The 15,789-nt window shown below is 40.9% G+C and overlaps 1 long non-coding RNA gene across 5 annotated transcripts in view; it reads right to left on the bottom strand.

Moving 5' to 3' along the window:
* Positions 1–209: 209 nt before the first annotated feature.
* LOC141503034 (uncharacterized) overlaps positions 210–15,789 on the bottom strand; it is a 75,858-nt gene continuing 60,278 nt past the window's right edge. For 3 of the 5 annotated variants that reach the window (XR_012472746.1, XR_012472745.1, XR_012472744.1), the window contains one exon: positions 210–6,133. This is a non-coding gene — a long non-coding RNA (uncharacterized LOC141503034). The remainder of the gene's footprint in view (positions 6,134–15,789) is intronic. The other 2 variants (XR_012472747.1, XR_012472748.1) reach the window with 2 other exon arrangements.

The raw sequence follows: 15,789 nt of genomic DNA, 5'->3' as shown, positions 1-15,789 counted from the left end.
GCTAGGCTCAATCCTTCTGCTACTGACTTCTCCAGAATTTCAATTAATCTGTAATTTCTTCATTGTGAGTTTTCACCCCTCCTGCAACCCACCCATACCCTTTCACAATGAAGTAGACAGAACCAAGAGAATAATCCACAAGACTACAGTCATGTCAATGAAAACATCACCTCCAGTCTCAGGCCCACAAAACAGATAATGAGGGGCGGCTAGGTGGCGTAGTAGATAGAGGATGGGCCCTGGAGTCAGGAGGACCTGGGTTCAAATCCGGCCTCAGACACTTAATAATGACCTAGCTGTGTGGCCTTGAGCAAGCCACTGAACCCCACTGACTTGCAAAAACCTAAAAAAACATAATGAACCCCATTTCCAGTTTCTCAGTAGACAGAGAGAGGGTACAGGTGAGGAGTGTGGCACATGCCGGTAGCTGAAGTCATTTTCTCAGCAACTTGCTCAACTGTTTTCCTTTGTTACAAGGTGAGGGGGCGTCGGAGCAAAGTATAGAGGAAAATTTGGCAGGGAGGTAGTACAATACATAACGTGCCAAACTTAGAGTTAGCAATACCTGGGTTTAAACCCTTCTCTGACACTTGCTAGCTGTATGATCTCTTGGACAAATCACTTAATCTTTCTCAGCCTCAGTTTCCTAAACTGTAAAACAGAGATAATAATAACACCCACCTCCCAGGGTGGTTGTGAGAATCAAATGAGATTTCTTTGCAAACCATAAAGCCCACTCGGGTTATTATGATGTGGTGTCAAAAAGAAAAGGCATCAATAAAACTTTCATTTTAAGTTATTTTAACAAATTGATCCCTCCGTGCTTTCACAATCGTATTGCTTTCTTTTTTCTGTGCATATTTGGTTTCATCCCGATACTCTCTGAATTGGGCTGCTTTACAGGATGTTGGCATCACCACTTCCCATTGGTGAGGACTGTTAGCGAAACACTGACAAACTTCTCCTATTGTTCAGCTATTCATTCCCCTCTTGCCAGTTTCGTCTCTAAATCCTCTCGGGAGGCTGTGGCTCAGCTGTTGCACAGTAAGATTTCTGTAGTTTTTATTTTCCTTTCCAGTGCTTTCTGATGGTTTTTGAATACACTGGGACTGTTGCCTTGAACTCAATTGCAGTAGTTAGGGCCTCTCTTAGCATCTTCTATGCTTGTCTAGTTCCACCTCCCTGTCGACTATTTTGTGTATGCTTCTCAGTCTCCACAATTTCATTCTTCAAATTTCCCCCCACCCCCAACCAACTTCCCCTGTCAAACTTTAAGCTGTAAGAGCCAACCAATTCTTTCTCTGAACCCTTCTAAATTGCCCCAAAGTTAGGGGGGTTCACCAGACTATACCCAACTTTCCTCTCCTCTTATCAAAAATCCTAAAACAGAATGGGGTTAAGTGGCTTGCCCAAGGCCACACAGCTAGGTCATTATTGAGTGTTTGAGGTCGGATTTGAACCCAGGTACTTCTGACTCCAGGGCCGGTGCTTTATCCACTGCGCCACCTAGCCACCCCATGACCCATCCTCTTAAGATTCTCCTGATTTCTATTTCAGCAAATTAATTCCTCCTTCCTGGTCAAAATCAGGCCGAGGATAGCATTTTGGACTCCCATGAACTTCCTCCATCTTTGAAGGGTGAAATTATCATTCAGATAAGTTTTTTTTTTTAACTGTATCGGGTGCTTTGCCTTTGGCAGAAAGTTCTAACAGATGTTCCGAGAATTGTAGTCCCTTATCACTCCTACGTCATGACTCGGTGTTAGGTTTGTGATGTTTCTCCAATTCTGCATCTTATTCCTCCTCTAAGTATTCTGTCCAATATTTGTGATCACACGACAGTGTAGTTTCTTTCTCCCCCTTCCATTGATCTTAGCTCAGATACTCACCACCAGGCTTCCCTTCCACTCCTGCCCTGGGATCCCTCAGTTTCCTCACATGAGTAATATCTCATTAAATACACGATGTCATTTCAACTGTACTTTTTCAGTAGTTGTGTTCCTTTGGTGTGCTTCCAAAGCCACAGTTCAATCACAAGTTCCTACCCTGCTCATCTCAGTGATACCTGAAGGGTAAGGGCCATGGGGAGGAGGTTGAATTTGCCTCCTTACGTTAAAACCTCAAGTCCTGTAATGCTCAGAGCTAATATGATAACTTCTCCTTTTGCTCCAGCTTTTGGTGGAGGTACCACTATTCACTCATTCTTCTGAGTAGATAAGCTTAGAGTTCACTTTGAATCTTCCATCTCCCTGTGTGATCTCTTGGACAAGTCACTTCATCTTTCTCAGTCTCAGCTTCATGAACGGCGAAACAGAGATGATAATAATAATAGTACCCACCTCCCAGGGTTGCTGTGAGGATCAAATTCACCTCACCAGATATCTCTCCATCTGTCCCTCTTTTCTTCCCACCACTACCAACTTAATACGAGTCTTCATCTCCTAATGGGTCACCCCTTCTCTACTCTCTACCTCCCTTTGTCCTCTGTTGCTGCCAGAACCCATAGGCCACACATAGGATCTGATAATGTATCTGCTTACAAATCTCCCTGAAACCTTTTTTCAGGGACTCCTGAGCAACCTTCAAATTCCCTTGTGTGACACTCAAGGCTCTCTACAATCTGGTTTTGGCCCAGTTTTCCAGCCTTATCTCCTTCATAGTCTCAGCCCTCTAGTCAAACTGGGCTGGCATCTGTCGGTCCCCCTCCTTCCAAACACACTCTTCACTTTAACTTTCACAGTTTAGCCTCTACCTGGAATCTCTTTCCTCTAACTCAGTTGAAATCCTACCCATCCTTTAAAGGGCAGGGCACAAATCTATGACATTATTTTTATAAGGAAGTCTCAGATGAGGAAACTCCCTCTTTGAAGACTTTCTCTGCAACTGAGATTACTTGCCCAAACACGATTATACAATCAGCATATGTCAAAAATGGGATTGGAACCCAGGTCTTTCATGGCCCTGAGATCAACTCTTACCCATTCCACCAGAGTCCCTCATGCTATCCTTAAATGTCACCTTCTCCATGAAGTCTGCCCTGATCTCCCCTTTCCCCTTCTGACCTCACATAGCGTTTTTTGTCCCCACTCTAATGCATATCATGGAATGTTGTCCATTCCAGTGATTCATTTTGATCATAGGCTCTTAGACAAATCTGAAAGGGGCTTTAGAGTCATTACTTCCAATTCCCTCATACAATAAAAAGGAAACAAAAGCCTAGAGACATGAAGGGACTTAACCAAAGTCACACAGCCAAGATGGAATTTGAACCCAGATCCTCCAGGACTTTTTGTACCCCTCAATGACTTGCCCAAGATCCCACAGTGACAGAGCCAGCGTTAAAACCCAAGTCCATTGATTCCAAAGTCATCAAGTTCTCTTGCCCCTTCATCATTCACCCCTCTCCATTTCAGAAATGAGTACACTAAAGCCCAGAAAAGCAATGTGGTTTGCCTGAGGTTATAGGTAGTACATAACAAATTGTCACATATGATTATGGTATTTAGTTGTTGGCTGTTTCAGTTGTGTCTTGACTCTCTGTGACCCCAATTTGGGGGAGTTTTCTTGGCAAAGATGCTGAAGCAGTTTGTTACTTCCTTCTCCAGCCACATTCAGTACAAATGAGGAAACAGAGACAAACAGGGTGAAGTGACTTGCCCAGGATCACACAGTTAGTAAGTGTCTGAGGCAGAATTTGAACTCAGGTTGATTGAATTCTGGCTGACTCCTTGCTTCATAAAAGCAAAATTATGCTAAATGATTAACTGGAACTGGGGTCCTAGTAACTGATCCCTAACAAATGAGAGAATATGCCCCATGAGGGGTCTATCCTGTAGCAGAGAAAAAGAAAGTCCCGAAAAACCCTTAGGGTTCTCTGGCATCCTGAGGAGACACATAGTGAAGCTGGTCCTGAGAATAGGGTCAGAACATACACTTTCTCCCTGATATTAAAAGGAAAGTTAGAGGTAGAAATGAGGACATTCATGAGAATAAAAATTTCATTGCCTACTTTCTTTTAATAATAGATTTTATTGATATATATTTAGTTTGACATCACCTAGATTTTCCCCCTTACCCCCCCCCAGAGCCATGCCTTTTAACAAGAAAAAAAATTTAAAGAGGAAGAAAAAAAATCAGCAAAATCCATCAACAAACCAAAAGAATTGAATATATGCCAGTTTCCATACCCATGGAGCCCCTCTGCCAGGGAGCAGAGAGATTAGCTTCTCTGATCTCTTCTTTGGGACCCAACTTGTTCTGCCTCCTTTAGTGGTCTTCAATTTCAATTGTTTTATGGCAGCTGCTCTTTCCACTTAGCATTGTTGTAGATATTGTTTGTGTGCTTCTGCTCCCTTCACTTTGCGTGATGCCTCATTTCTTTGGCCACAGAGTCATGATGTATGATACTGTACCTGTGACGGATCAGCAGGGAAGGGGTGGGTGCAGAAGGAAAGTTGACCTCTGATCCTGGTTGTGCTGTGTGACTGGTTGTACTCTCTGGGCTTCATTTTCCTTTCTGTAACAAGAAGGAATAAGCCTAGAACAGGGGTTCTTAACCCAGGATCCATGCCCCACAAGGAGTCTGTGGGTAGATTGCAGGGATCCATGAATTCAGAGGGGAAATGACACCTTAATTTTCGTGAATCTCTAACTGTAAAATGTAACTTCCTCTGAGTATAAATTATTTTGTAAAATATGATTCTGAGGGGGGGGCAGCTAGATGAATAGAGTACCAGCCCTGGAGTCAGGAGGACCAGAGTTCAAATTTGGTCTCAGATACTTGATTCTTACTGTGTGACTTTGAGCAAGTCACTTAACCCCATTGCCCCACAAAACCCCATTGCCCCACAAAACCCCATTGCTCCAAAACCAAACAAAAATCAAAACATGATTCTGAGTACACAAGAACCACCAGATTGCCAAAAGGATCCAGGGAACAAAAAAAAAGGTAGAAAACCCTTTGGTTTAGACAATCTCTAAGTTATCACCCTGCTCTGACAGTCTATGACTCTGATCATCTATGGCTCTATGATTCCACGGTTTTTCTCAGTGGCCCAAGAAATGAAAGCTTTCTTTCCTAGCTCTCAGCTGGAGCATTCCCCTCAGCCAAGCTGCCTGCCTACTGAATGACACCTGTGCCCCCGTGGATGGTGGTATTTAGCAATGCTTCATTGATTATTCATCAACAGCTGTGTGACAGATGTACCACTCGGCCCCCAACTCTAACTGATTTGATAACAGCAGGGTGAACATGGTCATTGGCATATAAAAGAAAAGTTCTCTTGGGGGGAGTGGTCGTGCATCAGTCAACTCAGCTGTTGGGACATCGGTGACTTAGAGGACCCCCTCAGCATTCAATCTTCTTGTTAAGGAAGGAGAACAATTTAAGAATTGTTCAGTTCCCTCCCATGTCTCCACAGCTGCTCCCACCAACTTTAGCTTCCCAGGTGGCAGACCCCATGGTCACTACCAGTGCCGGGTCAACTCACAAGAGTTAAGCCAAGTAATGAAAGAAGGTATCTGTCACCCCTTTTTTGTAACTGTTGACCTGAGTCACTGGGAAAAAGAAGACGGCCTGCAACCCTATTTTGACAAGCCTCCATCTATAAAAGAGAGGTAAACCAGGATCAAAATGTTTATTGTGTATCTGCCCTATAGCCTTGAATGAAAGAGACAACTTTCAAGTTTCAAATAAGCAAAACCATCCCCATTGGACTTCCATGGCTTTCTGTGGCAGATACACAGGATGTACCCTATACAATCTAGGATCTCTCTGGATTGATGCCCATGTCCTTTTCTATACAATTTGTGGACAGACCCAAAGCTAGATAGATCAGATGAGATCATGTAGTGTAAGAGAAAGCACTTGACTAGATGGCAAGAGATTTTGGTGCAATCCTAGCTGCCCCACTAACTGTATGACCTTGGGAAAGTCACTAAAACATCTCTAAGCCTCAGTTTCTACATCTGTAAAGTGAGAGTAATCATTTGATTTAACAAACATGCAGTACCTACCACATGTAGGGTCTTTTCCATTCTCTTCTTCTAATACATCTTCATGGTGTGGAGGCGAACCTAGCCTCTCGAGGACTTTTCCAGGGACATCTAAGCAGTAAAGGTTTCATCTGTGGTCCTGGCAACAGATTGTGTTACCTGGACACCAGATCAGAGAGACTTTTGGCCAGGTTGCCCAAAGGGAGCTAGAGGTTTTGGGCCATAGTGATTCCCAGAAGTTCCCTGTTTAGGGAAGTATGTAAGGGTTCTGATCTACATAGACCCTCAAAGGGACAGGGTACAGGACTCCAAGCTCTGCCACCAAGTCACAGCTTCATCCTGAAAGTTCGATACAATCTCTCATGTGCCCTAGAACATCACTCTGCCCCTAGAAAAGCAGAAGTGTCCACCAAAGAGGGATGAAGGCCCCACAGTCCTTCAGAGGTGGTTGGTCTGGCACAAATAATCTCTGTTCTACTACATTCTGCCCAAGAAGACTGACTTAAGGGTTCCAGTTTTGACTTGCGCTTACATGTCCTCTTTGATCCAATGACATTGGCCTCTGGCTGTTCCATGAACAAGTTCCTCCATCTCTGGGCTCCCAGTATTCTTTCTGGTTGGACCCTATGCTGGCATGCTCTCCCTCCTCCCTCTGACTACTGATCTCCCTGGCTTCCTTTCAATCCCAATGAAAAGTTCACCTCCTACAGGAAGCCTTCCCCAGTCCCTTTTCATTCTACCTTCCCTCTTCATTATTTCTTTTTTTTTTTTTTTAGTTTTTGCAAGGTAAATGGGGTTAAGTGGCTTGCCCAAGGCCACACAGCTAGGTAATTATTAAGTGTCTGAGGGCAGATTTGAACTCAGGTCCTCCTGACTCCAGGGCCAGTGCTCTATCCACTGTGCCACCTAGCCACCCTCCCTTTCATTATTTCTGATTTAGCTTACACATAGCTTGCCTTGTATACACATTTGCTTGTCTCCCCCATCAGATTGTGAGCTCCTTGAGGACAAGGACTGTCTTTTGCCTCTTTGTTTCCCCAGCTCTTAGCACAGTACCTACTCTAGGTCTGCATAACACCCAACACAAATATTTGCCCTCTCCTCTTCCCTAACTTCCTATACCCCTGAATGTCTACTAGGTTCAGTATCTGCCTGGGTCCCTCACTCCTTACCAGGGAGCTGGTCCTCTCCTCCCTCATCTCTATCATCATCACTTCCATCATCATTCCATTAATGGCACTTTCCAATTTCCAAAGCAATTTTCTTCACAATAGTCCTGAGGATAGCAACTAGGTGGCGCAGTGGATAGAGCACTGGCCTTGGAGTCAGGAGGACAGAAGTTTGAATCCAGCCTCAGACACTTGATTCTTACTAGGTGTGTGACTTTGGCAAGTCATTTAACCTGATTGCCTCCAATCCAGGGCCATCTACAGTCCTCCTGATTCATATCTGGCCACTGGATCCAGATGGCTCTGGAGAAGAAAGTGAGGCTGGGGACTTAGCGCAGCCCCCCTCACTCAAATCCAATTCACAATCCATTCCAAAAACATCATCATAATCATCCTGAGTAGGAAATAGGGTTGCTGTTATTTCCCCCATTTTGTAGATGAAGAAACTGAGTTTCATAGAGATAGAGTGACTTGCCCAGGCATCGCACAGTTAGAAAGTATCAGAACCAGAATGCAAACCCATTCAGATATTCCAACTCCAAGACCCATCTTCTCTTCTCCATTCCCTACTGGTAGAAGAAAGCATAATTATTTTAATGAAGTGTTAGCATAAATGAAAGATGATTATTCATCAAGGAAGGAAAACACGATACATTTTTAAATTGAAGCTAATCCAAACATTCCTTTTTTTTCCCATTTCGGGGGAGGAGGAGGGAAAAGAGGTTGCAGGAGGGCACTTAGTCTCACTTCATCTTTCCTGTGCGAGCATTCAAGACGACACACCACCTTTTGTATAAACATCAGCATACTGAGCTTTGGCCAGACACGATGGAAACACCAGACACCAAATAGACCGGCCTTCCAGGCCCTCAGTCAGCCCTGTAGGATTTATGAGGAGAGGAGCAAGGGGTGGAGGACGTGACTGCAATACACTCTCCACCAGGAGAACTTTGGCTTCTGAAGATGCTCATTGCTGCTCTCGGAGCCCTACACTTCATCCTCCCTAGAGTCAAGGGGGTCTGTCAGTCTGAATCACCTTCCTTTCTGCCAGTAAATATCCTCAGTAATCAAGTAATTAAGAAACATTTATTAATTTTGTACTGAGCACTGGAGAGAGATACAAAGAAAGGCTAAGGCAGTCCCACCCCTCAAGGAGTTTATAGTCCCCTGGAGGCAACACGTAACTAACTAGGTACATACCAGATACATACAAGGTAGCTAGAAGCAAAGCTAAGGGGGGAGGCACTAGCCAAAGGGGAAACCAGGAGATATTGGAGACAGTTAGGAGGAGAAAAAGATGCAGTTGAGGACTATTTGTATGAAAATTCTCAAATTCTTTTCATCTCAAAAGATCCTCAGTTCATCCGCAATATTTAATATCAAGATTTCTGTTTCCAGGGGAAAGGTAGAGACTTGCAAAGTCTTTTTTCTTTTTAAATGATATTTTCTTTTATTTTTCCAATTACATACTATGAAAGTTTTTCAACACTCATCCACATGCAAATGTCTGTTTTTAAGTAACATAATCTCCTTCCACCCTCCCTTCCCACCCTCCTCCCCTCAGCAGCTAATAGCCATGTGAATATTGTACATACGCATTAGTGTTTTAGCATATTTACAGATTAGTCATTTTTGGTATGAGGAGTTAAGACTAAGGAAAAAGTAAGAAAACCATGAGATGGGAAAGAAAAACATAAGAAACAAGTTTTTAAAAGGTGAATATAGTATTCATTCAGGTTCTGTAGGTTTTTCTTTATTTTGTTTGTTTTTTTTCTTCCTCTGGATGTGGATAGCATTGTCTATAGCAGGTCTCCTAGGATTGTCCTAGCTCTCTGAACTGCCGAGAGGAGCTGCGTCCATCAAGGTTGGTCAACTCACAATTAATGTGTACAATGTTCTCTTGGTTCTGCTCCCTTCGCTCAGCATCAATTCTCGTAATTCATTTCATGCTTCTCTAGAATCTGACCATTCTTGATTTTTTATAGAACAATAGTATTCCATAACATTCATGTACCATAATTTGTTCTGTCATTCCCCAAATGACGGGCATTCCCTCAATTTCCAATTCTTTGCTACTACAAAAAGAGCTGCTATGAATATTTTGAAACATGTAGGACTTTTATCATTTTTCATGATTTCTTCTGGATATAGGCCTAGAATTGAAATTGCTGGGTCACAGGGTATGGTCAGAGTTATTGCTCTTTGGGCATACTTCCCTATTGCTCTCCAGAATGGTTGGATCAGTTCATAACTCCACCAACAATGCATTAATGTCCCAATCTCCCCACAACCTCTCCAATTTTGATCATTTCCCCTTTTTTGTTTCATAGTTGTTTTAATTTGCATTTCTCTGATTGGTAATAATTTGGAGCATTTTTTCATATGATTATAAATAGCTTCAATTTCTTCATTTAAAAACTATCTATTCATATTCTTTGACCATTTAACAATTGGGGAATGACTTGTAAGCTTATAAATATGATGCATTTCTCTATACATTTTAGAAATGAGACCTTTATCAGAACCCCTAACTGTGCAAATTGTTAGCCAGCTTTCTGTTTTCCTTATAATTTTGTCAGCATTGCTTTTATTAGTGCAAAACCTTTTTTAATTTAATGTAGTCAAAATCATCCATTTTGCAATTTATAATGTGCTCTATTTCTTGCTTGGTTGCAAATTTCTCCCCTTTCCATAGATCTGACAGAGTTTTTCCTTGGTCTGTTAATTGATCTATGGTGTTGCACTTTATGTCTAAATCTTGTAACAATTTTGACCTTGTTTTAGTATAGGGTGTGAAATGTGGGCCTATGCCTAGTTTTTACCATACTTTTTTCCAGTTTTTGACTGGGAAAGTCTTAACCTCTCCAGCTTCCAATATCTCCTGGTAGCTCCACCTGGAACAAATGGTCTATATTTCATTTCAATTGGAGCATTGGCCCTGAAGTCAGGAGGACCCGAGTTCAACTGTAACCTCAGACACTTTGACACTTACTAGTTATGTGACCCTGGGCAAGTCACTTAACCTAGATTGCCTCAAGACAAACAAATAAAAAAACAAATGCATTTCATTTCATAGCCATAAAACAAGGAGCCTTAACATTTTGGGCCCCCTTGAGCAGTCTGGGAAAGCCTAACCCCTTCTCAGAATGATGTTTTTATATGCATAAAATAAAATACATAGGATTAACAAGGAAATAAATTAGTTATCAACAAAAAACATTTTTAGTTCATGGTCCACAGATCAAGGAACATCAGATCTGGACAGGAACTCAGGGACAAAATTGTCTAGTCATCTTTATGGTCTCTTTCCCAAGACATTTTACTTAAAGGAAATTGTAGGACAGTACTGACTCACTATGACCCTGGGCAAGTCATTTTCCAGAACTGCAAAAACACATGGTAGCTGGCCAACTTATTGTTCAAATACTATTTCTTTTGCTACTTCTAAAAGAATTTTAACTAGGAATTTTTTTTGCATCTCAGACAAGTATAAGCTAAACCTGGAACAAATGGTAAGAAGTAAGGACTCGTTTGAAGACAAGCTTTGGAGATGGGACATTGGTCCATTTTGGGGAGACGCCATAGGATACTGACCTGAGGGCTGGAAGAAAAGATTTCATTTCAACTTCTACAACCTGGTAGCTTCCTATTTTAACTAATTATTCTTATGAAGTTTGTGCTAAGTTTTATAATTTCTATTCTGTTGAAGGATATAACACTCTAAAACAAAGCCCTAATTGCCCTGTCCTGCTTACAAAGGTGGGAAATTAGAACAAGAGCCACTTGATTGCCTTTTACTCCTCCTTGCAAAGAGCTCTACGCTATATACTCTCAATCAGATCAGAGAAAGAGGGAGAAAAACTCATCCTTATTATTTTTTTATTTTCACATTAGTCAAGTTGCAAAAGGTAATAAAATTAAAAACAAGAAAAAATGTATGCTTTGAATTCAGCAGCTCTTTCTCTGGAGATGGATAGTATTTTTCATCATGAGTTCTTTGGAATCATCTTGGAACATTGTATTGCTGAGCAGAGCTAAGTCATTCACAGTTAATCATAGTACAATATAACTATATCTGTGTACAATGTTCTCCACGTTCTACTCACTTTACTTTGCAATCAGCTCATATAAGTCTTCCAAGTTTTTTCTGAAATCGTTTTGCGTGTCATTTCTTTTTTTTTAGGTTTTTGCAAGGCAAATGGGGTTAAGTGGCTTGCCCAAGGCCACACAGCTAGGTAATTATTAAGTGTCTGAGACCGGATTTGAAGCCAGGTACTCCTGACTCCAGGGCCGGTGCTTCATCCACTGTGCCACCTAGCCACCCTGTGTGTCATTTCTCATAACAAAATAGTATTAAATCATATGTCACAACCTGTTCAGACTTTCCCCAATCAGTGGATATTACAAATTCTTTGCCACCACCAAAAGAGCTGCCACAGATAGTTTTGTACATGTATGTCCTTTTCCCTTTTCTTTGAACTCTTTGGGATACAGACTATTGCTGGGTCAATGAGTATGCATGCCTTTGGGGCATAGTTCCAAATGGAAAAGACTTGTATTAAAACTACTTATAGTCATTCATTTTGTGCTGACAAAGAATTGGAAACTGAAGCTGTGCGTATTAATTAAGGAATGACTGAACAAGTTGTGGTATATGAATGTGGTGGAATATTGTATTATAAGAAATGATGGCGAGACAGAGCAGAGATGGCAGAGAAAAGGCAGGAGTCTCACCTGAGTTCTCCCCCAAACCACTCCAACTAACCTTTAAATAAACAAATTCTAGAGCTGTAGAACTCACAAAAAAAAAACAGTGAAACAACTTTCCAGCCCAAGAGAACTTAGAAGGTTGGCAGAAAAGGTCTGTTATACCAGGGTAAGAGAGCTCAGGCTGAGCCAGTACAGAACTGACGGGCCCCAGTAAATTAGGACAGGCCTTGGGGCCCCAGTAAATTAGGACAGGCCTTGAGCCACTGAATAAACAGTTACAGTAGCTGGTTTCAGAGTTCTCAGTCCACAGATGATAAAGGAGTCAAACGACTGGTCAGAAGGACACTACAGAGGTCTCTTTGCTAATAGGACTCTTACTTTTCCCATACTCAGATCCAGATCGAAGTGCAGAATAACAGTCTCAGGGTGAGAAGGAACATTGTCATACAAGGTTTTTGTAAGAGAGCAGGGCCTCTCCTCATAGTCTCAGGGCAGAAAAAAGAGTGCTTGTGGTCACTGACAGACCAGAGCATAGGCCAGAAGAGTAGCAAGTATCTGATAGTTTTAGCACATACCACCTTGGAAAAACTAAAAACTTGCAGGTCTCCAGAAGTATCTCTGAAAACAGTTGAACAAAATAATAGAAACTTGGGACAGTGCATCCTCCACCCTAGAAGCAGAGTCCCTACTTTAACAACGAGCTAAAATCAAGTCATAGGCTGGGAAAATGAGCAAACAGAAAAGGAATCTGACCATAGAAAGTTACATGGTCACAAGGAAGATCAAAATTCACATTCAGAAGAAGATAAAGTCAAAACTCCTATATCTAAAGCCTCCAAGAAAAATATGACTTGGTCATAGGCCATGGAAGAGCTCAAAAAAGATTTTGAAAATCAAGTAAGAGAGGTAGAGGAAAAATTGGAAAAATATGACAAATCAATAAATAGCTTGGTAAAGGAGACCCAAAAATATTGAAGAAAAACACTTTAAAAAATAGATCATGTAGACCCTCTATAGTCATATAAAAATGTTCTAATTTTTTAATTGATTGAAGAAATGAAAATTAAAACACTTCAGAGGTACTACCTCATACCTATTATATTGGTTTATAGGACAGAAAAGGAAAATGACAACTGTTGGAGGGGATGTGGAAAAAAATGCTACTTTAATGTACTGTTGGAGTTGTGAACTAATTCAATCATTCTGTAGAGCAATTAGGAACTCTGCCCCAAGAGCTTTAAAACCATACATTCCCTTTGACCTAGCAATGCCACAAGTGGGTGTCTATCCCAAAAAACAAAAAGGAAAGGGACCTATATGTACAAAAAATATTTATATTAACTTTTTTTCTGGTGGCAAAGAATTGGAAATTGAGAAATGGCTGAACAAACTGTGGTATGGGATTGTGCTTGGATACTATGGTTTTAAAGAATCATGAGCTGGGGCAGTTAGGTGGCGCAGTGGATAGAACACTGGCGCTGGAGTCAGGAGGAACTGAGTTCAAATCCAGCCTCAGACACTTACTTAATAATTACCTAGCTGCGTGGCCTTGGGCAAATCACTTAACCCCATTGCCTTGCAAAAAAACAAACCAAAAAACCCAACCAACAAAGAAATCATGAGTAGTATACTCTCAGAAAAACCTGGAAAGTCTTACATGAGTTGTGCTATGGACAAAGTAACGGCAATATTGTAAGATGATCAGCCGTGAATGACTTAGTAATTTACAGCAACACAATGATTCAAAACAATTCTGAAGGACTTATGATGAAAAATACTAACCATCCCCAAAGAAAGAACTGATGGTGTCTGAATATAGATTGAAGCAGACTTTTTTACTTTATTTTTCCTGAGGTTTGTTCGGGGGGTGCTCTGTTTTTTATTACACAACATGATAATTATGGAAATGTTTTGCATCACTGCACATGTAGGAATTTTTTTTAAAAAAAAGAAGAAATGATGAAGAGAATAGTTATAGAGAAATTTTGGAAAACTTGCATGAACTCGTGCAGAGTGAAGTGAGCAGAACTAGAATGACAGACAGCTAGAGAGACAGAAAGACAGATAGAGATATATAGACATATACATATATGTGTGTGCCTATATGTACACATATGAACATACAATAATAATGATATTGTCTAAAAAAAAGACATTTTGAAAGATTTAGGAACTCTCATCAACACAATGACCAACCACAATTCCAGGTAATAGACTTAGGATGCAGATTGTGACTGTTTTTTAACATGACCACTGTGGAAATTGGTTTTGCTCAACTATACATGATTGTAATAGGTTTTTTTGCTTTCTCCATAGGAGGGTAGATAGGTGAGAAGAAAAGAATTCAAACAGGAAAATAAAATAAAATTGAATTTAAATAAAAAGAAAAGAATTTATAAACCATCTGATCTCATTTCTAGAAATTTCTGCATGTAATGAGTTGCCATCAAGAAAACTTCTTGTCCCTCCAAGATTCCTTCTGGCATAAAATTAGAAGCTGTCAAACACAAGTCTGGCTTTGGGAGGATGGATCTGGCCTACTTTGAAACTATAGGAATATAGAGGGATTGGTGGGTGGAAAGTATTTTTATTTAAAGGAGAATTTTCATTCTTGGGGGGGGGGGGAATCCTTAGGGTTTTTCTTACTCATTTGAAAGGAGGAGCTACAGGGTGAAGAGCCTAGGCTTGGAAACAATGAGATATCACGCTTTCCTGAAGGAACTGGAAGTGCTCTTGGACTCAAACATTTGAAAGCATGCCATGGAGAAGAGGAATTCAATTCGTTTTGTTTGATCCCAGATGGTAGGACTAGCATCTAGTGGGGGAAACTGCTGAGTCAAATTTGGGTTTTCTGTTGGGAAAAACACTGTAAAAATGAGAGCTATCCCAGAGTAAACTGGATTCCCTGCAGAAGTGGTGGGTCCCTCTTTTTTGGAGGACTTCAAGCAAAGGCTAGATGACAACTTGTCAGAGATGGTATAGACAGGATTCCTATATGTGTCTGTATATATTTGTACACATGCACACCCACGTGTATGTTTTTCCCCAGGAAATTATAAATTCCTATATATTTATATAAATATACATGTGTGTTATAGATATGCGTGTAAGCATGCATATATTTACATATACATATTATGAACTTAGTGGTCATTTTCCATGAACATATGACTTGGATGGGAAAATGACCAGTAAACTTACAAGCATGCATACACAAGTATACAGAGCCATATATTCACATGTGTGTAGATCTACACATAGACAAATATATATATATATGTATGTAAGTGTATATATATATATAAAAACTCTCACCCATATACTTATGTCTAGGGTGAAAAAATGCTCACTGAACTTCTGAGAAAAAGAGGTTGAGAAAAAGAAGGAAGGAAAGATGAAAACTTCAGTCTAAAGAATTACCTTCTAAGCTGCTTGGAAACCTCTGGGATGAGAAGGGTCCGCCTGGAGTCTGTGAGTAAGCCAAGTCCACACTGTGTTCATGACATATCGAAGGTTCAAGAAAGAAAAATGCCCAGTGAACTTAGCCATTCCCATCCAGGTGGAAAGCTTTTCCCTTATAAACATCAAGGCCCTTGGCAATACCCTACTAACTATCTTGGCTTCTCTTGTTACTTTGAGGCAGTGGGCTAGTCATCATCTCAGGAAGCAAACATGAAAACCAAGCTCAAGGTAGACCTGTTACTTAAAGAGTGGGAAAAAGCCTAATTTTTGGAGGCTGATCTGATAAAAACAGGGAAATCACATGAGGTTCACTGAATCTTTACCAAGATTTCCATCCCATTGATGTCTGGGGATGTGGTAGGACCTGGTAGGAGATCTGGTTAGACCAAGACTATATAGTAACTTTATTGTACCTGATCTGAGTTCACTCTCCCCAGAAATCATGGTGGTGTAA

This window comes from Macrotis lagotis, chromosome X (assembly GCF_037893015.1).
Source record: "Macrotis lagotis isolate mMagLag1 chromosome X, bilby.v1.9.chrom.fasta, whole genome shotgun sequence".
Classification (NCBI taxonomy): Eukaryota; Metazoa; Chordata; class Mammalia; order Peramelemorphia; family Peramelidae; genus Macrotis; species Macrotis lagotis.
This window is presented reverse-complemented; position numbering and strand designations above follow the sequence as displayed.